Source organism: Leuciscus leuciscus, assembly GCF_965113295.1.
Source record: "Leuciscus leuciscus genome assembly, chromosome: 8".
In the NCBI taxonomy this organism is placed as follows: domain Eukaryota; kingdom Metazoa; phylum Chordata; class Actinopteri; order Cypriniformes; family Leuciscidae; genus Leuciscus; species Leuciscus leuciscus.
Genome location: NC_138732.1, coordinates 11,581,022 through 11,597,325, shown reverse-complemented (window position 1 = coordinate 11,597,325; position 16,304 = coordinate 11,581,022). Strand labels below are relative to the sequence as shown.

The window sequence follows — 16,304 nt, the reverse complement described above, 5'->3', positions numbered from 1 at the left end:
AAGCAGTTAGCAGGCAGTCTCTATGGGAACACACATCAAATGACTGGGATAAAGTGCAGCAGAGAAACACCTGTCCCCCTTAATAGGCTACACCAATTTTGACAGATAAAAAAAAAAAGTTTGCTCTCAGGTATAGTTTTTACTCACTTTACTGTATGTTTAAAGTTTTCAAGCATATCACTCTCAGAAAATAAAGTACATAATTGTACCTTTAGGGGTACAATGGCTTGTCACTGGGGCTGTACCCTCAAGGGTACAATATTGTACCTTAACCTTTAAAAGAAACGGTACATATATGTACCTTTTAATGCTTTTTGACCCTCAAAAAGGTACATATATGTACCTTGAGGTCCAATAATAAGCCCTATGGGGTACGTTAGTGTAGATTGTACCTTAGGGGACAGAAATGGACTACTACTGTACCCCTATTTCTGACAGTGTACAGTATGGGAGAGTAAGAGAGAAAAAGCTCTGTTACGATCCTCTGTATCTGTTTTGTGTGGGTTGTTTTTTTTGTATATGTGTGCAGGGATTGGTTGCCGACGGAGGAACCTGATTTGCAGATCTACTGATGTGCCGCTTTAAAAGGGCAACGCTAATCAAAGATGTCGAGCTCATTCTGGCGTTGGCCTTGTGGCATGAAGAGCTCCGGATTCCTCCTCCCGTCGACGGATGCCAAAATCTTCTTTTGATTATGTTTGTTTGTTTAACGGCTTCATACTTTTGTTAGTGATGATTAAATTAGGTTATTTCTTATGTTTTAGGAGTGTAGGGGTGTCATGCCATTTATATTGACTTTGTTTGTGATTTGTTTATTTTTTAGGGAGTTAGGTAATTTTCTTTGTAATTTAGATTTTTCCCTGATTAGGTAATTTATTCATATTTTATTTTTAGTCTATGTTGGTTATTATTTTGGCCTTGGGGCACCCTGAAGCCATGGCTCATTCATTTAATTCATTTAACTTTTTCCACCTAAATAAATTATCTTTTTTTGTGGAACTTATGTTTTGTGTCTTTGGTGATCTGTTGGCTGGGGCTGGATTCCTTTTTACCAACTGGAAAAGTTCACGTCAAGCCCTTCTTTATTGAACGGCTTGTAACGGCTCCAATGAAGAAAACACCAGCTGCGTCTTTCATGGTCCTCATGTTGACTGTGTGACTCTTCCATGTATAATGTGATCTGCCAGCAGCCTTCATTCCTCTCATAAGCCTTACCATCAATCACTTCAGGTAAGAAAGAGAAAGACCTCCACCTGCTCCCAATTTTTGAATCAATTGACACTCTATTTTCGCCTCTTTCCCCACCCATAGTTTCCAAGCTCTCTGTTGCAAGAAATCATCTAGAGCTAAAACCCCCTTCAATGTGTCCTTTACAATTGAAAACCATCCAACTTAATGTGGGTAAATTGTCTTTCTTTTAGCTTCTGTTAAAGCACGAACAGTGAATTTTATCCATGAATAAATGTCACAACAGAAGCTACCTAGAAATGTAAATTATTTGATTATATTGGAGTTGAAGATCTGACCTTACTGTCTTCTGGTAAATAATGGATGGTCAGAATTTAAAGTCTGGTGAATCACAAGTAAAAATACTCAATTGTTCTCTTCCCTGAGAGCCCCGAACACAACGATTTTTGTTAGTAAAGCAGTTTCACATTCAATGGAAAGTGTGCACACACACACACACACACACACACACACACTTACACTTCTCACTGCCACAGAAATGAGAAACTGTAAGAAACAAGAAAGAAGTTTGATCAAGTTCTTTCTTGTAATTTTTAGAGCAAAAAACTGTTAAGGGTTTTGATTTGCATGCTGGTAGTCACAGCCAAGGAAAAAAAGAAACATAAACTTGTCCGAATAGATTCCGATCTGGTTTCATCAGAATTGGACTGAAACTGTAAGATTATACAGTACTTCCGCATTTTTGTATCAGACAATCGGATCGACAGTGTTATTAACAAAATGGTTATTGTTAGAGTAGGGTTATCACTGAAAATGTTGTCTTTGTCTTTTATCTTTTTTTAAAATACTATGGCAAACAGCTTTCTTACCTGTACACAACGGTGTTTTGCTTCGGAGGGTTGGGCAAAAGATGCTCTTCCTTCCTCTTCTTCCAAGTTAATTGATGGAACGTCAGTTTCTTTCAGTTTTTTCCCCTCCGTTTGGCCTAAAACACTGTGTTAGTCATCCAGTTCGAAATGGAGATTATAAATCTATATTGTTCTGTTAGAAGAGGTGGGTAATTTTTGTTGTTGTTGCAAGGATTCATTTTGTGTCCGATTTTTGCCCAAAAGGTTCAGAATATATGTAGACCGATGTCTGTCTTTATTTTATTATTTTATTTTACATAGCACTATAGCTCATGATAAATGTCCAATAGCTTCTGTTTTCATCATTCCTTTACAGCTGAGTGGGAGAATGGGGTGCTTTAAAGAGTCTTACAACCATTACATCTAATATAATAAACCAAGCAGAACATGCAGGTTTTAGGACCACATTGTACTTTTCAACTGGATGTTGAGTTGGAAGAGAAAATGTCATTTACAATTAATCATTTAAAAGACACTTGGATTCAAAATGACTTACAAATGAGGAAAAGCACAAGCAATATATAATATTAGCAGTAGCGCTATACTGAATTTCAAGTGTAATTCAGAGTAGTACAAAAGCTAGAGCAGAAGTGTTGTTATGGATAAGTAGAAAATAGAGAGGAAGAGAATTTGTTGTTGTTAATAGGCAGTGCTTTTATTTACGGCTACGGATTAATGGCTTGAATTGAAAATATGCTTTTCTTCACCGTCATTTGTCACCCAGACGTATTTGGAATACCCTCCTTAAACCAAAAGAGAAGAAGATTAATAAGAGCATTTGATTTAGAATGTGGCCTAGTCTAATATGGGACTTTTAAAGCTTTAGGGATCATCACAGTATCTCAGCCTACAGTATTTGAGAAGACTGAAGGTACAAAAACATCCTCTTTCAAATGCTTAATCGCATAGGCCTACTTGTATTTCTCTTAAAAAACATTATCCACTTATACTTATACTTATACCCCTCCCCACAAAACAACAGCAACAACAAAAACGGTTTGCAGACGGTTTGCACTTGAAGCACATTTTCAGGAAGAATACAAATAAAACACAAGTATTGAAACAAGTATCAAGGATCGATTGAATCAGATTTTTTTTTCTGACACACTCACAGACATACATCTTTTATCCACTTCAGAACGAGATCCCTGTCTGTTTAGTTGACAGGGCACGTCTGCCTCAGACCAGTGGAACGGATTATAAGCCCCATGATGAGCCGTATTGATTAGCTGATGCTATCTGTCTATTAACTTAAGGTCGTGCTCTTCTCGCAGTATGGATGTGTTTCGTAATGAGCCAGAGCCTGTGAGCTAATGGATCATTTTTGCTCAAGAAAGGATTTGCACTTCATAGGCAACCTGTATATATCAGAGAATTTTAAACTTGTGATTTCTAGGAAATGTGCATGTAGACATGAAAAAAATATTGTATACACAAGTGTTGTTGTTTTTGTGAGACTGCGCAATTTGAAATTAACTAAGGAGAAAATATTTATTATAATATATTTACTACTACAAATCTTTTTATTGGTTTTCAGTGACAGTACAGAATAAGACATCATTTAGTAGACAGATTATAATATATGTTTGATCTGAAACTGATCTAATTGGACACAAATCAGTTCACCAATTACTTTGTTTGAAATTTTTTTAATAAATTGATCTCAGTGGATTTTCCCTATATACACAAAGACAGAAATGGAAGAGAAATGTTAGAGAGAATAAAACATTGAATTGATTGCAGTTGATGTTAGGGAGTGAAAATGTTGAAGTAATCTAGCAACCTGACAAAAACTGTAGCATACTGCCTTGCCTATGAATGATTATTTTCTCATCGGTTCACTGCTAAAGGTTAGGTCAAAGCATATGAGGCATTTCAAATAAGAAAGAGCTTATTATGGCAGTATGAATCATAGACTTTAAAATATCTCACAGATGACACTGTTGTTGTTTACCTGCTGCAAATATTTTATTTATATACACACACATATATACACACACACACACACACACACACACACATATATATATATAATGGTGGGCCAAACAGGAAATAATCGTGAATATATTGTGTATACAAATCTGAATATATATTTGTAAGCCTGAATAGGTAGATTTAAATCTGAATATATAGTTACAAATCTGAATATATAAATGCAAATCCGAATAGATAGTTATATGTCTGAATAGTTAAGTTAGAATATATCCTGAATAAATAAATGCATGTATTGTCTGCTTAGGGCCTGAATTTTAGCACAGAACTGTGGGTATTGCACATAATGGCTCACACTCACAGTATAGTATAAGAAGAAAATCGTTACCTGACATTTCTGGGTTATAGAAATTCTGGAAGTACACCCACATAATGCTCTTCACTTTTCCGTGTAATTTGAAGTGGTGTGACTCATTTTGACTGGTGCATTGTGGTATCTTATGATGTGTTCAAGCTAGTCTCAAACCTCAGGTAAACTATAATCAAAAGAGTGACTTTTTTTCCAACATGAAACGCATACTGCAGCGTGTTAATAAAGGCAGGGATAAAAGAATGACACCTTACACTGAGGAACCTCTGTGTTTTTGATGTGGAAACTGAGACTGTTTTTATATTCATTGCTTAGATAGATATTCACGTTGAACAATTTATATTTATATATTAACAAGCTGTGGAATTTTAAGTTCTGAAACAATTTAAATGATTTACAATTCCTGACAAGTTGATTTAAAGACAAGCAGAACATAAGTTCATGTTTAACCTTGCTGTATCTTTTAAATTTTATTTCGGATTTATATGATGATGGTCAACTTTTATTCTTGTTTGAATATGCCCCCCTAAGGGAACACTAATTCAAAGAAGGGAAGAAGAAAGATATTTATTCTCTCTGGAGAAATGAATTCCTGCTCACAAACCGGGAAAGAAGGAGGTCAATTCCACCGGTTGTTTTAACTGTAGACTTTGAACATGCTCTTGTTAAATTAAGTGAGATATTGTCCTCATTTAAAGTGCAGACAAATTAGATTTTGTTTATGGAGAAGATGTGCTTGACAACTATATTTGTCAATCATGTCTTGTCTTGTATTTATATAATTACTCATTCCAGACCTGAAGCAAACCATTTTGGCTTTTTGATTTCACACTGAAATACATACAATACAATAACTTTAGCAAAAAAAAAAAAAAAAAAAATGCATCTACATGACTTTTCCCCACCTAATTATAAAAGACAAGCTTTTAAAAAAAAAAAAATAGTGGCAAGATTAATTTCATGCTAACTTTTGTGACTTCTGGACATTTGTGACCTTTATAATAAAGCTGGAATATAACAAGAACTGCAGCACTTGCAGAATGGCTGAGTTAAAAGTTTTCTTGAGAGTGAATTAGTCCTCTGTGTCAGTATGCTGTGGCCAAATCAGCATATAACCATACAGTTAAGTTGAGGTATCTAACACATCTAAATTTAGCCACTTACATGACCTTTCCAAGCAAATGATTTTATTTCATTTCCACCTTACATGTGACAGTAACATGTTCTTCATTGCTACATTATTAAGAGTTATTACACACAATGGGTTAGGAAGGAGTCACATTTCCATTTAGCTTTGGCTCAGTTCTATAATTTGTACCTTTTGACGAAGCCTTTTTACCAAATATGTACAGGCTCTTTTCTAGAACCTATAGTGAGCATTACTGTCTAGCTAGCTACTATAGGCGGCTGTACATGTTTAAATGTTTAAATGGAACCTCACAACTGGCCAGTTTGGAACACTCTACATTTATCTACTCTACATTGCTGAACTATTTAAATAAATACTTTTCAATTAATTATATTCTTAATGCATTATGGCTTCGTTCATTTTGGACCAAAGCCGTAGCCTTCATTTCACAGGCCAAACTCCTTCCAGTTACTCTTTTATTTCGATAGTCCACTTTAGACATTCCAACTATAACTACATGTCAACTAACTCTCATTAATTTGCAACTACATGTCAACTAACTCTCATAGAGTATAAGTAAACTTTTAGGTTAAGTTGACATGTACTTGTAAAGTTAGAATGTCTTTTGGGGTATAAAGTGTTAGCAGATATTAAGCACACTGTTAGACTTTTCAAGGGTTTTTTACAGTAACTTACTGGCAACACTGTTGCCAGTAAGTTACTGTAATTAAGAGTTACAGTACCAAACCGTATTTCAGTTTTGTGTAATACAGTGCATTACTGTAAAAACGAAGCTAATCAGTACAGTGCATTACTGTAAAAACGAAGCTAATCAGTACACTACTGTAATTATTTTTATTTGTACTAAATATAAATTAGATTTGATAATTTTGATATATGATTAATTTTATTTTTATCCTACATAAGTACTACTTTCATACAAACCAATTAGACAAAGTTATCACAAAATACCATTTTTTTATTTAAAACATTTCATATATATCACAAAATAAACATGCCAATGCTGGAAATGATGTGTGAAATTTTTACACATTAATGGGAAAGTTTAGAGACAACATTTTTTGTGTTAATTTTAACTCATTCATTGTGTTAATGATTTTAACAAAGTAAATATGTCAGAGAGGTTAGCACAAAGATGTGTAAACGTGTTAAATTAACACATTATGTGCTGTCCTTCACTGCAAACATTTTTGAAAACATACATAAAATCATAAACAAAACATTAGCATTTGACTAAATGAATGTAGAGTCATTGGTTGTTTAGCTTATACAAGTATTATAATGAAATATCAACCATTACATTCATAAAACTGCAGAATATAAATACATTAAGCATTCAAAAAGGAAATGTCCAAAACAGGACAAAACACAGTTCTTTTCACAATACAAGATACATAACCCCACCTTAAAAATAATTTCACTTATTTCCAAAAATGTGTTGGATTCATGTACACTGGTGGCCAAAAGAAGTATTTAAGTGGCGTAATGTTTTTGAAAGAAGTCTCTTTGATGCTCAAGAAACATTTATTATTATTATCAATGTCTGACTGTCTACTCCATCTTTTCTACAGCATAGGAGTAAAAGTCATCAAAATAATCTTTAAAAAGCCAACACAATGTTTTTGTCCACCTTTGTGAATAAATGAACTTCTCCAAAGATTGGTTCCTGTTCAGAACTTGATTGACAACATCAGAGTGTTCCCTGGTCTGCATGCGTGCCCACAAACACAAATGTACTCAGTCCTTCAGAGGAGATCCCGGTTCCAAAACTATATGAGAGAGAGAGAGAGAGAGAGAGAGAGAGAGAGAGAGAGAGAGAGAGAGAGAGAGAGAGAGAGAATATTAGTGTCACATTATTTTTAACCTCCTTTTTTGTTAATTTTTATTATTATTTTCACAAAAACAATATATATTTGTAAACAGCTTTTGTCAATAAATAGCATACAAAAAACTAAATTAAATTATGCCAGATTAAATTTTAATACTTACAAATCCTAAATTCTGTCCAAAAATGCTGAGATGCATAGAAAGAAGTTGAACGACTGAAATAGATGATTTTAGCCCATTTCAGCTTGTCTGCAGTGGAGGGGTTCCTGTTTGAGACAAATACACAGTAAGATACATGCAAGAAATCACTGTGTGATGATCGTTCTCCTTCCTACAGTAGTTAACCCACCTGTGCGCTGATATTAGGACCTTCCTAGTCAGGTGGAACTGCAATGGTAGAGTCGCTGGCTAATAAAATATAAAAATAATGCAAAAATATAAACTTAAGTTGTTTAGAATGCTAGATTTGGTCTTAGTGAGAGTTTTACTGCAGTGCTTACCTGGATACATTTAATCTGGTGAGACTGAACAAAGACAATGGTCCATCTTCTGATTGGTTCATTTGCTGTGTAATAAAGTTAGACATAATGCAAAGGTCACTTATTTGATATAAAGTTAGCCAATTTTATAGAGATTTTATAAGATATTGTTAGCTACCTAGTCTGCACCAGTGGCTCAAAAGCAATTTTCACATAGTGTATGCTAATCATTTCAGCAAACTTATCTCAAAATATATCACAAATGGGCTGGCCTACCTCTGGAATCTTGCTAAGTCACTGGCGCGAATTGGCGCTTTGTTGCAGTTGCCTTTAAACACAAAAATGGAAGTAAATATTAAATTCCATAAAAAAAAAAAACTATAATATGGTATAGTTTGCAAACTAATGCTAAAACTATAAAGGTTCTCATCAGTAGGCCAACATTAAGATATAAACAGAATTTCACATTAGTTTATTCACATTTATTGTTAATGTAAACGCGTTGCTCGTTGGCATATTTTAACTCGACAATTCAATAATCTAACAAAGTGTGTAAAATGAAACGTTAGCTCAGTTTACCGTGGTAAAGTTCGTTACCGCCATGTTGACGACGAGTAACGTTAGGCTAACGTTAACGTTATAACATACGTTAAACTGGGCACAATCCTGTCAACATACACAGAATGTTTTTTTTTTTTTTTTTTTTTACCTTGCTTGCTGATCTCTCTCTCGGTGAAGTGAATTCCGTCTCTTCCCCGGGCCAGACACGAACCTCGCGATCCAACAAAAGACAGACCCCATTACCTACACTGGATGTCTGTCTGACGCGACACGACAAATCCCAGACAGTGTAGTGATGCGCCGCGGCCGTTATATTTCAGACGTAGTCCGATACGAGTCCAAGCGCTCGCACTAGTTCTTACAAGGGATAAACAGGTTTGCATTTAAAGGTCCGGTCGCTTCAATGTGTCAAATATAGACAGCCTCTGGCTATTATAGCGTTGTAGACACGTGGTGTAAGGCAAAAATTAGGAAATAAAAAGCACGGTGGAATGGTGCCAGCCAGAGAGGCAGTTACGTCAAATACAGTAGTATACAGCAAATTTAAAAAATACAGTAAGTCTCTGTATGTGGTGTTAGACGTCACAGAAAATTCCCATGATGCAATTGGAATCACAGTTATTTACTGTAAAGAGAAATAGCAGTATAATACTGGGGGATTTAAAGTAAATAACTGTAGAAATTACAGAAAAGTCTAACAGTGCAGACAGTTTACTAATACTCTAATGACTGACAGTTGACATGTAGGTGCAAAGATACTTAGTTAGTACAATGTCTAAAGTGCACTATCGAAATGAAGTGTTACCCTGTTTCCTTGTTGCAATCACTTTTGTTGTTTTATTCTCCTTTATTCAGCCTTGCCCATTGAAATGCCACAGAAGTTGCGCTGTATACACAAGACCCAGACTGTCCCTATTGTGAGTTCACTCTGCTCTTTTCTCTGCATTCTCTCACCACTCACTATCTTCGGATCCTCTCTCTGTTGTTCTGTGAAGAATGAGCTAATGGTTTCTTTCATGTTGCTGAGTGATAGTGGAGAACCTAAAGAATATGAACTGAACATTTACTGTATGTCAGGTTTGTTTTCTCTTAATAGGCCTCTGTTCCTCTCCATTTGTAATATCCATCCTCTCTTCACTGCTCCTAACGTGTAACGTGCTTGTTTGAAGAATTTTCATTGAATTGATTAATCGATTAATGGGTCTGACTGTCACCAGTGTAGCATGGGTTTTGAAAACACGATGTGCAAAAACACACACACACGCACGCACGCACACACGCACGCACACACACAGGTGCTTGTTTACCAGCTGCAGAGCTCATTGCCAGTCAAAAAGAATGTAAATATGTCAACAGTCTCTGTGTGCCATGTAACGCAACAAAGAGCTGCATGGTTGCAGAATATCTTTTGTTAAAGTATAGCAAACTTCCTTTCAGTGTCATGTTCAAATTCTAAGCAACCTCAGTTTCTATTTTTTCAAAAATTGGAAACAATGCTTAAATAGCAAGCATGCACTTCATTTAATGCAGTACCACTTAAAATATAGAAGGCATGAGCTTAAAAGCCTTTTAATTAGAATGGAAATCCAAATGAAGTCTGTAACCCACTGGTTTCAAGTGCATAGTAACATTGTATAGGTTAAAAGGAATGCCTTGAGGTCTAAGTTCAGCTAGTCACAGCAGCGACTTGGAGACTTATGTTAACGTTAGTCAGTTTCTATGACAACCTCTCGCCTCTGTTGGCCTTTTCCTATTCCCATTTCATTTCATGGGTTCTTTCACAGTTACAAATTATTAACCACCCCTATTTTTCAGATGCTGATTGGATAGATGCGGTCTATTTGTCACATAGCACTATCATTTGAGAGACAGGCTACAGTGATGTCTCTACAGACCACCATGGTGCACCATTCAGAAATCCTTTTGATGGAAATTAAAATTGAATTGAGGTAACAAGCAAACAAGATCCAGAATTGCCATTTGTATTTCAGAACATAGAATTTAAATGTAATGAAATTCAAAAATAAAATTGTTTTTAATAATACATTTTTCATAATTTTTCAGTTATACATATTCAGGTGTCCATAATACACTCATCATATGGCTACATCAAGCATAGTCATAAGATGAAGTTTAGTAATAAGATTTTATATTTTAGTATAATAAGTTTTATTATTATATTATATATTATTGTATATGAAAATAATGTGGTAGATATCTTAAATCAGTTTTGATGGCTGTTATTTAATTATTTAACAAAGTTGTTTACACCACACTCTTTCTCGCCTTGGTGCATAGATCCATATAACTTGCATTAAAACCTGAATAGTGATTCACACGCAAACATTTTAAAAGATTGAATTAAAAGTTTAATGTGTGTTATTAATCATGTGGGGGAAAATACACATGGGGACCCAGTGATTAATAAAATAGTAAAAAAATTTGAGTGTGAATCGCCATTTCTAATCTATTGTTATTATTATTATTATTATTATTATTGACAGTATTAAACTTATTACTTCAGTATCATTAGATTTTGCCTAGAGTGAGAATTTTTGCCTGGAACGGGGTCTTGCCAGCAGTGTTTGGGGAAACATTACTTTTAAATTTACAACAAAATATCTGAGCTACTTTTTCAAATAAGTAACACAAGTTACTTTGTTTTCCCATTTATTGACTGACACCTCTCCTGTCCCCAAGTTGAGAGAAATCGTGTGAAAGGTGCAGAGGTGTTGAGTGCGCTGTGTGAACATGATGGCTATTATTGTAGTTCTAGACTAAATGTGAGCATTTGCTCAACTCACTTGGACAAAAACAGATTCAGTGTTCCTAAAAATGAAGAAAAAGAGAAAAAACAAACAAACAGGCAAAGGCAAACTCAGAACATTACGCTAACCAGCAATAATTAAATATGTTAAATAACACAAATTATAGCTACTTTATGTATTTAATCTCACTTTTAACCAATGTATTTGCTGCTGACCTTCACTGATCCAATTCAACTATACTAACAAGCAAAAATAACTTAACTGGCAGAGCAAAAATAAATATAATATACAATTTGCCAAATCTGAAATATCAGTTACTGAAAATCAACTTAAAATTCAACTCATGAATTGAAAGGAAACCAGTTCTTAAATTCAAAATTTTACTGAACTTGCTACAGAATGGGTGACTGTGTGTTATAAGAGTGAAGAGAGGACATTGTGTTCATAATAAGACTTGGGCCCTTGCCAGAGATTTATCATTAGGGAAATATTGCTAATCCTGTGGGTTGCAGACATGAGAAGCTTCTGTCACTATTTGCTTGTTAAACCAAGCCAGATGTGTGGTGGGCCACTAATGCCAAATTAAAACTCTCTTTCTCTGCCTCTTTCATTTTGGATCATTCTTAGATATGAGACAACAATGCTACAGTTGCATTAAAGAAATAACATTCATTTTAGCATTTGCAGCAACATTTGTCTGAACTAACACAAGAGGTCTGGAAATAAGTATGATGAATACATTGTAAATGGGACTCTGACTATGAGATATCGAGCGTCAGATTGTTTGTTTTTGGTGCCAGAGGCAGGAGTATAGCTCTAATACAGCTGAAATTGTTACTAAATAAAAGAGCATGCAAGTGTCAAAATGCAAACAGTAAACATAAGACACAAATGATTGTTTTGGTGGAGTAAGATTCTGGCTCTTGTGCAGAATCTGTCTGGAAGCATCCCAAAGATCAAATGTTTTAGCAGATTTAGGCAGCTGGTCAAATGCACTGGTGAATCAAGAAATTAATTCTGATGTTCTGAACTGAGGGCAACTCTATTTCTGCCCAATAACAGAGACTCTGGCTACAGTCCCACAGCAGACATGCTCCAGAACCAGGGTCAGATGTGTTCATGTGGGATTTCTCATTAGACTTCACTAAAATATAGCAAACACAAAAAGAGCTAATGGTTTCTATTTTTAATGGTTTCTATATTAGTAATTTTAACAAGAAAAAATGCTACAGTAAATTGACTTTTACTGCAAAATACTGTTACAAAACTGTTTTATGCAAGTACAATGTATGACTTATTTTTCATTTTAGAATTATGGACAACTTAGAAGTCAGTATGCACTGTGATTATTTGTACATTTCAGGTAGGTTGGTATGTTAATATTATAGCCTAATTTAATGATGTATACAATAATGAACTGTAGAATATACAGTAACCTAATGCCTAGTCTCGCGTAGCCCGACTGTCAGACTGACGGCAGAAGGTCTGGACTCCATAGCAGCTTTCATTGGCCATAGACCACCCAGAAGCAATGTGACTGACATGTAAAGCAACCAATCAAAGTTTGTTTTGTTCAGCATCCTGTGTAGGGCCTTGAAAATGTTATGTCAATGTCCCTACAGTAACAGACTGGCGTGTAAAACTCTTGTAAGTATTTTAAAGCATACTTTTGGAAATAGAGCATAGTTGATCCCGATAATTGTCATGAGCTTATTGTCATGACGGCATTCTTTTTCCATGAGGTGGTTTGGCGTAACAGCAGATTTGTTTCCAGGTGGACTGTTAAAGAATGTGACACACAAGTCTCCCAGGAATCCTGTAGAATTCAACCAATCAGATGACGACTCTGAAACTCCCAATTCTGTGTGCCATATGCATCAGACGTTCAGCCAACGGTCCGTGATGTCTGAGGCTGAGACTTAGACTACCAAATGCCAGATCCTAATACCTGAAACTGTGTAGTTAACATAAAAGTTCTGACAACTAGCTCTGTCAGTGTTTCAGTGTAAATTGCTGGCAATTTTTATTTTTTTTGTAGTTTAACATCAGATGCTGCAGAGACATACAGTATGCTACTATGGAAGTTTGTTTCCGTAAATGCGTGATATAAAGTTGCAATTGTGTGTTATATTGTCAGAATTGCATGAAATAAAGTTGCAATTGCATGTTATAAAGTCAGAATTGTGAGATATTATCTCAATTGCGAGAAATAAACTTGTAAATCTGACTTTTTTTCTCAGAATGTCATGTTTATATCTCGCAACTCAGACTTTACAACACGCAATTGGGAGATATAAAGTCAGAATTGTTTATTTCTCTCAATTGTGAGTTTATATCTCGCAATTCTGACTTTATAACACGCAAAAGCGTCTTTTTATCTCACAATTATATATCTAAGTGATATAAAGTCGCACTTGTCTTTTAAAATGTTTTATTCTGTGCCAGAAACAAGCTTCCATAGACATACAATGACATATTACACGGCTCTATGGTATGCTTGATTCTGATTGGTCAATCACAGTCTTTTGATCATCATGTACAGGAAAGTCTGATTCATATGAAAAGATAAAGCACAACAAGTAAAAACACTATGAAGGTTTGTATCGTAAATGGAGGACGCTCTGGTCTCAGAATAATAAGCTTATCAGCGGATTATCAGCATGTTGGCCTTTCAGATATATTTATTTATGATCTTGTTTCTGATGTTTTGTTCTATTCATGCTGAAATCAGAAAATGCTACAGTAGGTATAATGCCTATTGTTCCTTTTAGGTTACTTATCAAGCAATGCTAAATAGTTTGAGCAGCAAAATCCACTAAGTATTATGATAAACATCAGCTTTGCAAGTCAATGAGGAATCTGTGAAATTGTGATTTGGGGAAAATATCTCATGTTTCAACTTTGAATGTATCTTGATTTCCTATGGGGTTAGAATTGTTGCATTATTCCAAATAAATAGATTGAGATTCACAAACAAATGTAAAGAGATTCACAAAAAATTTTCAAATTCACAAACAAATAGATTAAGATCCACAAATAAATGTAAAGAGTTTCACAAAAAAAATTAAATAATAATTCACAAATAAATAAAACGAGATTTGCAAATAATTTTTTTTGTTTTATGTCACAAACTCAACTCTGCCTGGCATTTATTTGTGAACTGCTTTCTGTGCATTTGCAAATCGCCGCACACATTTGTGAACCACTTCTTGTGCCTTTGTAAATCCCTTAACGCATCTGTGGATTTTTGAAACACTTCTAGCGTCGAAGTGCAGATATATCCACAAATAAGTGGACTCCACCCACCGTTTATCTAAGCCAATCAGATAACGGCCACATTGAGCTGACCAATCATAGCACAATCTCGCTACAACCAATCACGGTTGGCTTTACACTTGGGGCAGGAACTGATTAATTTTGCACCCTCGAAAGGAGCTGTAATCTATATGGGCACTTCGTTCAAATTGAGCTGTTTGTGTGGTTAAAACACCCTGTTCCCAAAAGATTGTTGGAGTTTAACACTTCTTTATATCTCCATCAGGATAAACTCATTCACAGATCCTGAGCATCATGATCAGTAACACCCTCTGTACACCGGCAAGCGGCAAGCGACAACCCCATAGATTTCCACCGGTGAGAGCAACATCCGCTTTGTATTTCTGAGGCCTTGAATCCCACTGAGAGCTTTGACTGCCCCCTTCAGAGAGAGCCCTCCAATTCTGTGACCTTCAAATTAAACAGTTGCTATAACATTCTGATCTCTCTCTCTCTCTCTCTCTCTCTCTCTCTCTCTCACACACACACACACACACACACACACACAAGTGTAATCGATGTCCTTTTGAGAAACATGTATCATCATCAAAGAGAAACATTTTGACTTTCTTGCTTGGGTCGGGTCTATCCTTGTGAATATTGTTGCCTTACACTCTGTAATCTCTTCAATTTTGTATTTAATAGAGGCCAATTGTTTGTGTTCCATAAATGAGACAATGAATTATTGAGAGATCAAAGTACAATGAGGCTCCTTTCAGAGTGGAAATTGAGAGCTTAGCATATTGACATTTATCATGAATAACATCAGTCTCAACACTCACAGTCAGTAATTAGTTTCTTCCTATTTTTCATTATTTTATCTAATTAATATTACATGCAGCATGCAAAAACGTTATAGTAACTTTACACATAATCAGAGTCACCTTTTGAAAACAACTGCATTTTTTATTTATTTTTCTAGCAGTGAGCTATTTTCTAGCATTCAAAGGTTTGGTAATAATAAGAAATAAATCTTTAAAATAATAAGATAAAATAAAATTCTGAATCATTCTATTATACTGATTTTGTGCTCAAGAAGTATTTATTATTGTTATCAATGTTGAAAATAGTCTTAATATTTTTATGGGAAAATGTGATACTTTTTTCAGAATTTTTCAAAGAACAGTATTTAGAAAAAACAACAACAACAACAATGTCAAATTCTTTACACTTAATATATCCTTGCAGAATACAAGTATATTAATTTCTTTAAATAAAAAATGCTGTTGATGAATGCTATGAATGCTAATGTATTTCTGAACTAATTGTACTATGATGTGTTGTTTTTGGATTCCAAAAATCAATTTATTAAAATATACAACGTTTCAACCTGAAGGTAAAGATCTGCCTGACAAAACTTTGGGTCGAAACATTTAATAAATTGATTTTTGGGAGCAGAAGTGGCAGTGTGCCGATTTTTGTTTATTCTTTAGTGAAGTGCTTTATCTGATCGTGCACCTGCCTCAAGTTTTTTGATGTGCACATATTATTATTATTATTTTTATTTCAATAGTAGCCATCAGGGGCTCGTTCTTCGTACGTCGCTAACTCAGTTAGCTGGATTTGATTGTTGACGATTTGGCATGATCTTGGATTGTTTGGTTCTTCGACGCTCATCCTGGACTTGCTGTCATAGCAACAGGTGCGCAAACTTGAACCTGCTCGGGAGCAGGCTTATTTCATGTAAACAGGATTAGACTGCGGCTTCATAACCGGAGCTGATATGGGAAGTCCATGGGGAAGTCCAGCGCAGCGCGATAGTGCACTTTCTGAGATGTATATTTTTTTTTCGTGACTCGTGAGATT

The 16,304-nt window shown here is 35.1% G+C and overlaps 2 long non-coding RNA genes across 2 annotated transcripts in view; one reads left to right on the top strand and one right to left on the bottom strand.

Moving 5' to 3' along the window:
* The window catches only part of LOC309504679, a 360,274-nt gene extending 352,996 nt beyond the window's left edge, over nucleotides 1-7,278 (top strand). Inside the window, exon 4 of the long non-coding RNA XR_014208138.1 lies at nucleotides 6,882-7,278. This is a non-coding gene — a long non-coding RNA (uncharacterized lncRNA). The remainder of the gene's footprint in view (nucleotides 1-6,881) is intronic.
* Nucleotides 7,279-7,746: 468 nt separating this feature from the next.
* LOC309504900 lies at nucleotides 7,747-8,457 on the bottom strand. The gene is made up of 3 exons (XR_014208223.1): nucleotides 8,131-8,457; nucleotides 7,876-7,940; nucleotides 7,747-7,783 (listed from the first exon to the last, which is right to left on the bottom strand). It is a non-coding gene; the product is annotated as an uncharacterized lncRNA (long non-coding RNA).
* Nucleotides 8,458-16,304: the final 7,847 nt, after the last annotated feature.